Source organism: Macaca nemestrina, chromosome 20, assembly GCF_043159975.1.
Source record: "Macaca nemestrina isolate mMacNem1 chromosome 20, mMacNem.hap1, whole genome shotgun sequence".
Taxonomy (NCBI): Eukaryota; Metazoa; Chordata; class Mammalia; order Primates; family Cercopithecidae; genus Macaca; species Macaca nemestrina.
Window position 1 is genome coordinate 61,899,886 of NC_092144.1, and position 10,450 is coordinate 61,910,335.

At 43.7% G+C, this 10,450-nt stretch overlaps 1 protein-coding gene across 2 annotated transcripts in view; it reads right to left on the reverse strand.

Moving 5' to 3' along the window:
- LOC105497084 (zinc finger protein 649) overlaps positions 1-10,351 on the reverse strand; it is a 36,417-nt gene extending 26,066 nt beyond the window's left edge. Inside the window, exons 1-2 of one of the 2 annotated variants that reach the window (XM_011767813.3) lie at positions 9,854-10,351; positions 3,593-3,766 (exon numbers count right to left, since the gene is read on the reverse strand). The gene's annotated coding sequence lies outside the window, so the exon portion shown is untranslated. The remainder of the gene's footprint in view (positions 1-3,592; positions 3,767-9,853) is intronic. The other variant, XM_011767812.3, reaches the window with a different exon arrangement.
- Positions 10,352-10,450: the final 99 nt, after the last annotated feature.

Here is a 10,450-nt window from a genome sequence, read left to right on the forward strand (position 1 = left end):
AGTGTCATCACAGGATGCTTAGCAGCATTCTTAGCCTCTATCCACTAGCTGTGATTAGCACACCCTCCTTTCCCAGGTGTGACAATCAAAAATGTCTCCAGACATTGCCAAATGTCACCTAGGGTCAAAACTGTCTGAAAATGGAAACCACTGAGAAAAAAAAAAAACAAAAACAGAATATTGAGGACTCTTTGTGGAAGACCATACAATGGTCATAGAATCCATCCATCTTAAAAATCTCTACATTTTATCCCTGAAAAAAAAAACAGACCATCAGGAGGCTGTGAACTTTGGCTACAATGTTTTGGAGCCCTGAAGCACTCTGATCACTGAGTTTGGTTTTGGTATTACACCACTGGCTTCTCTGTGGAGGGCACTAACTTCTATATGATCTATGTGATGACCCATCAAATAAATTTCTTCTTATTTAAGTGACATGAAATATTTACTTTTCTAGAGGAGCTTTATCCTCAGGAGAAGGAAACAATTTCTTACTGTGCCCATGTGGTAGACTGCATTTCCCAAAGATGACCACAATAATATCTCACATTCCAAAGAAAACCTTCTGCAAAACCTTGCCACTCCCACACAAAGAGATGGAGCCTATTCCCTTCCCCCTCGAATCTGGCTTGTCTTGGTGATTTGCTTGTACCCACAGAATGCAACAGAGGTGACACAACATAACTTCTGAGGCTAAGACAGAAAAGTGTGGGGGAAGAAAGAGAGATCAGACTGTTACTGTGTCTATGTAGAAAAAGGAAGACATAAGAAACTCCATCTTGTTCTGTACAAAGAAAAATTCTTCTGCCTTGAGATGCTGTTAATCTGTAACCCTAGTCCCAACCCTGTGCTTGCAGAGACATGAGATGTATTGACTCAAGGTTTAATGGATTTAGGGCTGTGCAGGCTGTGCCTTGGTGAAAATGTGTTTGCAGGTAGCATGCTTGGTAAAAGTCATTGCCATTCTCCAGTCTCGAGTACCCAGGGACGCAATGCACTACAGAAGCTGCAGGGATCTCTGCCCAAGAAAGCCTGAGTATTGTCCAAGGTTTCTCCCCACTGAGACAGCTTGATATATGGCCTCATGGGAAGTGAAAGACCTGACCATCTCCCAGCCCAACACCCATAAAGGGTCTGTGCTGAGGAGGAATAGTGAAAGAGGAAGGTCTCTTTGCAGTTGAGATAAGAGGAAGGCATCTGTCTCCTGCTCGTCCCTGGGAATGGAATGTCTCGGTGTAAAACCCAATCATACATTCTATTTACTGAGATAGGAGAAAACCGCCTTATGGCTGGAGGTGAGACATGCTTGTGGGAATACTGCTCTTTACTGCACTGAGATGTTTGTGTAAAGTCAAACATAAATCTCGCCTATGTACACATCAAGGCACAGCACCTTTCCTTAAACTTATTTATGACACAGAGTCCTTTGTTCACATGTTTTCCTGCTGACCCTCTCCCCAGCATTACCCTATAGGCCTGTCACGTCCCCCTCACTGAGAATAGTAGAGATAGTAATCAATAAATACTGAAGGAACTCAGCGACCAGTGCCAGTGTGGGTCCTCCATATGCCAGTTCCCTGGGCTCACTTTTCTTCCTCTATATTTTGTCTCTGTGTCTTATTTCTTTTCTCAGTCTCTCATCTCCACCTTGCGAGAAATACCCACAGGTGTGGAGGGGCAGGCTTCCTTCATCTGGCGCCCAAGGTGGGGCACAAACCCACGACCCTGAGATTAAGAATCTCATGCTCTACCAGGTGAGCTAGCCGCAGAATGCAACAGAGGTGACACAACATAACTTCTGAGGCTAAGGCAGAAAAGGCCCTGTAGCCTCATCTTGGCTGTCTCAGAGCCAGCACCATGCTGTGAGAAGCCCATCCACACCACATGAGAAGGTCACACACAGGTGCTCTGGCTAGCAGCCTCAGCTGAGCCTAGTTTTCAAGTAATCTCAGCCTGGCACATAGAAACAGAGAGGAAGAAGCCTTCAGATGATTCTAGTCCCTAACCTTCTGAGTCTTCCAGCTGAGATTCAAGACATCATGGTGTGAAGATAAGCTGTGCAGTAAAGGATTAACAGAGTGAGTCTGGGTTACCCATAAACTGAACATTCCAAAGAAAGGCTCAGCCTTTGCCTGTCCCTGGGAGGTAACTTCTAAATCAAACTTTTCCAACCTGTGGACCATGGGGTGCACGTGGCCCAGGAGGGCTTTGTTTCGTTTGTTGTTGTTGTTGTTGTTGTTGTTGTTGTTTGAGACAGAGTTTCACTCTCTCGCCCAGGCTGGAGTGCAGGGGCACAATCTCAGCTCACTGCAACCTCCAACTCCCAAGTTCAAGCGATTCTCCCACATTCAAACAATTCTCCCACTTCAACCTCCCAAGTAGTTGAGATTACAGGCATGCATCACCATGCCCAGCTAATTTTTTGTATTTTTAGTAAAGATGGGGTTTCACCATATTGGCAAGGCTGGTCTCAAACTCCTCACCTCAAGTGGTCTGCCCACTTTGGCCTCCCAAAGTGCTGGGATTACAGGAATAAGCCACTGTGCCTGGCCTCCAGGAGGGCTTTGAATGCAAAACAAATTTGTAAACTTTCTTAAAACATTATGAGATATTTTAGTTTTTCTTTTTTCTTTTTTCTTTAAGCTCATCAGCTGTTGGTAGTGTTAGTATATTTTATGTGTGACCCAAGACAATTCTTCTTCCAGTGTGGCCCAGGGAAGCCAAAAGACTGGACACTCCTACTCTAAGCCATTGGAATATACTGTCTGATGAGTGTCTTTGTTTGCTGGGAGCCTTGGGTCACACAAGATCATGTATGCTAACAATGTATGATGGGAGCCTTGGGCCACACTGTAGTATAGTGGCCTCTGAAGGGGCTGAAGAATAAGGTCAGCCACTCATGTGATCAGCCTTGCCCATAATAACTAAAGCCAAATAAAAACCCTGGACACCCAGGCTCAAGTGGGCTTCCTGGACTGGCAATATGTCATGCCTGTTGTCACACATCATGGCTAGGACAATCAAACATTGTCTGTGTAACTCCATGGGGTGAGGAAAACTCGAAGCTTCTGCACAGAATCTCCCAAAACTTGCCCTACACACCTTTCTCTGTTTCCTGCCACATCCCCCTCACTGAGATGGTAGAGATAGCGATCAATAAATACTGAGAGAACTCAGAGACCAGTGCTGGTGCGGGTCCTCTCTATGCTGAGTGCTGGTCCCCTGGGCCCATTTTTCTTTCTCTATACTTTGTCTCTGTGTCTTATTTCTTTTCTGTCTCTTGTCCCACTTGAAGAGAAATACTGACAGGTGTGGAGGGGCTGGCCCCCTTCACCTCATAAATATTGAACAAACATAATATCCTTTTTTTTCCCTTTTTTTCAAATATGAGGTCTCACTATGTTGCCCAGGCTGGTCCCGAACTCCTGAGATCAAGCGATCCTCCCACCTCCGCCTACCAACGTGCTGAAATTACAGGTGTGAGGCCACTGTGCCCAGGCTCATAATATCCTTTTAATTATGAGCATTATGAAACCTCTTCAAATCCACTGGAAAACCAAGTAGGAAGTCAAAATATACATGTATAACTCACTTGGGACTTGGACATTTTCTGGTGCCCTTAGATACAGCCAGCAACGGGAATATTTGTTCTATTGTTGACTCTGGCTCTTCTCTGAAGCTGGTCACTGGTCAAGGATGATGTATTGATCTTAATACCTTCACTTCCTTCCCTTATAGGAAATATTTTTTCCCAGGAAGCCGGGACCTGAGGATTAAAGGAATTCACTGCCTTAGTAAACTATGATTATAACAGATGTTTTGAGTTGTTTGAGTTGTGTATATGTGTGCCTTAGATACACACATATACACAATTATTTAACTGTTAACTGTGTTTTCTTCAGGTGATAGGTTAATCTAATAATTTAAAGGAAAAAAAAGTAACATACAGTACCAGATGGTTGGTTTTACAAGAAACACAATTATTTTATATAGCAAACACCAACAAAGTCATCTTCATTAAATTATGAAATCCTGCCAAAAACTATACCCAAAGGTCTTCATTTGGGAAAAAACAGTTATAAAGAGAAAGGGGGAGAAAAATCAAAGGAGAAAATTTTAAAAGCCAAAAAAAAATCCAGAGAAACAGATAGAAGAAGTGGAATACTGTTTGTTAATCCATCTTGGGTACCTACTATGTGCTATGTATTTTTACTATATGAGTAGTTATTAATGATTTTGTTTTTATACAAATAAAAAAAGAATCTCAGAGAAGTTAAAACACTCACCCATGTTCTCACAGTATAAATGCAGAATACAGATAAAAACCTAAGTCTGCTCAAATCCGAAGTCTGTATGCTTTGCTGAGTCAAACTTACCTGTAGATGTTCTGACTGCTTCCCTAGAAAACCTATACTTAAACATATTAGTAATATATTAATAAAACATATTAGTAATAATGCATATTATTACTAAATAATAAAACATATTATTTATTATTAAATAATAGTAATAAAACACATTAGTAATTGTAGAGAGCCAGAGGCTGGGGAATTGTGACCAAGTCAGCCTTCCACTGAGGCTATATGATCAAACAGCACATTGCTTATCATGAATGCAGAATGTGGGCAAACTCGCTTCTGTCCCGGCCCCAGAAGGTTTGCTGAGGGCCATCACTCCCTGGCGCTGGGATTCTTGAGGTTATGTACTAGGACATCTAGAGCTTATTGTTTGAGGAATGCAGTCTTGCAGACCTGCTCTGGACTGACAACCACCCCCCTTCTCGCTACCAATAAATCCTAAGACAGCTCAAAGTTTAGGGCCCTTGTTCACTAAGAGCAAGGTGCCCCCGACCACTTCTTCCAAATACACTCTTTTGCCTTTTGTCTTTATTCCCTCATTCGCCCTCCTTTGTTCAGTCCAACAGGGTCCGCGGCATAGTGGCTCAATGAACAGCGACAGAATCGGATGACATGGTCACATCCGAACACAGGGACACAAGGACGTGAATGAAGAAGGTCTGCTGGAGCAGAGGAACTGAAATTGACAAGATGAATGGGGACCCCGGGACGAGTTGGCTGGCAGCAGATATGAGGTCAGTACCTAAAGAGGCACTGTGAGCATTGCTTTAAAGAAGTACTGGGAATGGGAAGTTTTCTGAATCAGGGTAACATGGGGCAGATTTGTCTATTGAAGAAAAATACTATGTGCAGTTGCTTAAAGTTTTACTTAAACTGGTGCTCAGGTGTGAGGAAAAGAGAGATCAGACTGTTACTGTGTCTATGTAGAAAGAAGTAGACATAAGAGACTCCATTTTGTTCTGTACTAAGAGAAATTCTTCTGCCTTGAGATGCTGTTCATCTGTAACCCTAGCCCCAACCCTGCGCTTGCAGAGACATGTGCTGTGTTTGCAGGCAGTATGCTTGGTAAAAGTCATTGCCATTCTCCAGTCTCGAGTACCCAGGGACACAATACACTGCAGAAGGCCGCAGGGACCTCTGCCCAAGAAAGCCTGGGTATTGTCCAAGGTTTCCCCTACTGAGACAGCCTGAGATATGGCCTCTTGGAAAGGGAAAGACCTGAGTGTCCCCCAGCCCGACACCTGTAAAGGGTCTGTACTGAGGAGGATTAGTGAAAGAGGAAGGCCTCTTTGCAGTTGAGATAAGAGGAAAGCATCTGTCTCCTGCTCCTCCTGATGGTAAGTTCAATTTACTGAGATAGGAGAGAACTGCCTTAGGGCTGGAGGTGAGACATGCTGGCGACAATACTGCTCTTTACTGCATTGCGATGTTTGTGTAAAGTCAAACATAAATCTCGCCTATGTACACATCGAGGCACAGCACCTCTCCTTAAACTTATTTATGACACAGAGACCTTTGCTCACATGTTTTCCTGCTGACCCTCTCCCCACCATTACCCTATAGTCCTGCCACATCCCCCTTTCCGAGATGGTAGAAATAGTGATCAATAAATACTGAGGGAACTCAGAGACCAGTACCGGCGGCGTGGGTCCTCCATATGCTGAGCGCAGGTCCCCTGGGCCCACTTTTCTTTTCTCTACACTTTGTCTCTGTGTCTTATTTCTTTTCTCAGTCTCTCATCCCACCTGACAAGAAATACCCACAGGTGTGGAGGGGCTGGCCCCTTCATGAATAAAAATCTTACCTTAGTTTTATTTCATATTTTATAAGTTGCTTGTTTATTTACTTCAGTATTTTTTTCAACTTTATATTGGTTATCTTTTTCTTATTCATACTGTGAATATTAACACCTGTTAATTCTGCCATTCCCCCCACCTCTAGATTTGTCTATATGGACTTTTCATATAAATGCAATCATATAATCTTAAGTCTTTTGTGACTGGCTTCTTCCTTTAGGATGTTTTCAAGGTTCATTTATGTTTTAGCATGTTTCAGCACTTTATTCCTTTTTATACCTGCATAATATTCTAATGTATGGCTATAGTTGAAGGGGTGGCCTGCCCCTCCACACCTGTGGGCATTTTTTTGTCAGGTAGAACGAGAGACTTGAGAAAAGAAAGAGACACGGAGACAAAGTACAGAGAAAGGAAAGTGGGCCCGGGGGACCAGTGCTCAGCATATGGAGGACCCATGTGGGCACAGGTCTCTGAGTTCCTTCAGTATTTATTGATCATTATCTTTACCATCTCAGAGAGGGGGATGTGGCAGGACAATAGAGTAATAGTGGGGAGAGGGTTAGCAGGAAAACATGTGAACAAAGATCTCTGTGTCATAAATAAGTTTAAGGAAAGGTGCTGTGCCTTGATGTGCATGTAAACAAACATCTCCACAAACATTTCTATGCATTAAACGGCAGCATTGCCACTACCACATCTCACCTCCAGCCCTAGGGCGGTTTTCTCCTATCTCAGTAAATAGAACATACAATCAGGTTTTACACAGGTTTCGCATTGCCCAGGGACGAGCAGGAGACATATGCCTTCCTCTAGCTCAACTGCAAAGAGGCCTTCCTCTTTCACTAATCCTCCTCAGCACAAACCCTTTATGGGTGTCGGGCTAGGAGACGGTCAGGTCTTTCCCTTCCCATGAGGCCATATTTCAGACTAGCACATGCGGAGAAACCTTGGACAATACCTGGCTTTCCTAGACAGAGGTCCCTGTGGCCTTCCGCAGTGTTTTGTGTCCCTGGGTACTAGAGATTAGCGAATGGCCTTTTACCAAGCATACTGCCTTCAAGCACTTTTTTAACAAAGGACATCCTGCATAGCCCTAAATCCATTAAACCTTGAGTAAACACAGCACACGTCTCTGCAAGCACAGGGTTGGGGGTAGGGTTACAGATTAAGAGCATCTCAAGGCACAAGAGTTTCTATAGTACAGAACAAAATGGAGTCTCTTATGTCTACTTCTTTCTACATAGACCCAGTAACAGTCTGATCCCTCTTTCTTTTCCCCACAATACTACATTTTATTTTTCCCTTCATCAGATGATGGATAATTGAGTTGTTTTCACTTCAGGCTATTATAAATAATGCTGCTATAAACATTCATGCACAAATTTTTGTATGGACATGTTTTTATTTCTCTTGGATATAAACCCAGGAGTGAAACTGTCAGATCATATGGTCAGTATGTTTAACCATTTGAGGAACTGCCAGATTATTTTCCAAAGTGGCTGCACCATTTTACATTTCCACCAGCAGTATGTGAAGGTTCCAGTTCTTCCATATCCTCACTACACTTGTTATTCCGTGTAAATGGAATCATATAACATGTTCTCTCTTCTCTCTTTCTGCCTGGCTTCTTTCTCTCAGAATAAGGTGTGGGGGAAAGAAAGAGAGATCAGATTGTTACTGTGTCTATGTAGAAAGAAGTAGACATAAGAAACTCCATTTTGTTCTGTACTAAGAAAAATTCTTCTGCCTTGAGATGCTGTTAATCTGTAACCCTAGCCGCAACCCTGTGCTCGCAGAAATGCACTGTGTTGACTCAAAGTTTAATGGATTTAGGGCTGTGCAGGATGTGCTTTGTTAAAAATGTGTTTGCAGGCAATATGCTTGCTAAAAGTCATCGCCATTCTCCAGTCTCGAGTACCCAGGGACACAGTGCACTGCGGAAGGCCGAAAGGACCTCTGCCCAAGAAAGCCTACGTATTGTCCAAGGTTTCTCCCAACTGAGACAGCCTGAGATATGGCCTCATGGGAAGGGAAAGACCCGACCGTCCCCCAGCCCCACATCCATAAAGGGTCTGTGCTGAGAAGGATTAGTGAAAGAGGAAGGCCTCTTTGCAGCTGAGATAAGAGGAAGGCATCTGTCTCCTGCTCGTCTGGGAGGAATGGAATGGAATAGAATGTCCTGGTGTAAAACCGGATCATACATTCTATTTACTGAGAAAGGAGAAAACCGCCTTATGGCTGGAGATGAGACATGCTGGTGACAATACTGCTCTTTACTGCTCTTTGTGTAAAGTCAAACATAAGTCTGGCATACGTACATACCAAGGCACAGCACCTTTCCTTAAGCTTATTTATGACACAGAGTCCTTTGCTCACGTTTTCCTGCTGACCCTCTCCCCACCATTACCCTATAGTCCTGCCACATCCCCTTCACTGAGATGGTATAGTGATCAATAAATACTGAGGGAACTCACAGACCAGTGCCGGCGCGGGTCCTCCATATGCTGAGTGCCGGTCCCTTGCACCCCCTGCGCCCACTGTTCTTTCTTTATACTTTCTCTGTGTCCTATTTCTTTTCTCAGTCTCTCATCCCACCTGACGAGAAATACGTATGCTGAGTGCCAGTCCTCTGGGCCCATTGTTCTTTCTTTATACTTTCTCTGTGTCCTATTTCTTTTCTCAGTCTCTCGTCCCACCTGACAAGAAATACCCATAGGTGTGGAGGGGCTGGCCCCCTTCATAAGGTTGTTGACATTTATCTATAATGGTGCATACATCTGTGATTTGTTCTTTTATTATTGTTGAGTAGTATTCCAGGGTATGATTACATTACCATTTGCTTATACATTCATCTACTGATGGACACCTGGACTGTTTCCTGTTCAGGGTATTATGCATAAAAGGACCAAGAACATTCTTGTGAGACTTTGTGAGGACATATAGTTTCATTACTGTTGAATAAATATTTAGGAGTGAAATTCCTGAGTCATAAAATTATTGCTTTTATTTTGCAATTCTCCTAAGGAGTCATATAGTTCTGTAAAGCTTTTTACTCTTCACAGATTCGATATTTTAAGTAACATGGTATGTTTCTGAAATGGAGTTTGCATTTTGGGGCATTTTCTATAGATTTATCATGAAGGACACGTGAAAACTCTGTTAGAAATAGAAACACTCCACTACACGCGAATTTCCTTCTCATTCTTCCAATGGAATTGTCTTAATTTAGGTAGGATCAGAATTAGAATTTACATTATGATGACTATGTAAATAATATTTATAGGTCAGTCAGGTAGTACCCTATGATTTCTTTTCTTGCATAACTTTTTTTTTTTCTTTTTTCTTTTTTTCCTCAAGAAGGGGTTGCCAAGGCTGCGTGGTGCAGTGGCTATTGATAGGTGCGATCATAGCTCACTGCAGCCTGGAACTACTGGGCTCAAGCGATCTTCCTGCCTCGGTTTCCCCAGTAGCTAGGACTACATGTGCGCGCCATCGCGCCCGGGCTTGCACAACTTTTCATTCTCCCAGAGTCGTCTTATTTATTCCTTATAGAATTTTAGGCACTTGGTTCTCGGAAAGCCCCGACCTTAAGATTGACTCCACCTCCAGCAGAGGGAAGCCCTTCTCCTCTCTTAAGAAAAATTCCCTCCTCCCACATTGGATTCCCTTTTCCTGTTGGCTCCTGGCTGCTCTCCTTACCTGCACTGGGCGGTGACCATGTCCCTCAAACGTAAATAAGGTTCCGGCTGGTCGCTGTTTTTTCACTTTCCGTTGACGGGGTGAACAATATCCTGGTACCTCAACTGCTTCTCCACACCCTTTTTGTCCTAAAAAATCTTCCTCTTGCCCATGTAGCTAGAAGCGTTTTCGCGGTATATGACTCAGGGTGCGATTGTTCTTTTTCCTCAGCGGAGACAGCGTTTTCACTTGTACGGACACCTAACTTCTAAGATGGCCGCACCCATTGTGTCATTCCGGTCATTCTTTGTGCAAAGCGGATGACTTTTCCCCCCAGCCCGCTAAGGTGCACGTAGCCCATCCCGTGTTTGTCTTGGCTAAGCTCGAGCCTCTGAAAATAAATGAAACTTGAGTGCAGGATTTAGGTGCCAAAATATGGGGTTCTTCACGGTCCCGAGCCATCCCTGCATATTTGGGCAGAAAAGATCCACTTTACCTTCCGTACGTGCAGGATTCAAAGATGGCCGCCTTCAGTATCCGTGACGAGAGGACGCGAACTTACTACCGCCCAGTCGTCCGTGCTCCGTACACCTGCAACTTCAGACCTTCGTCGGCCGC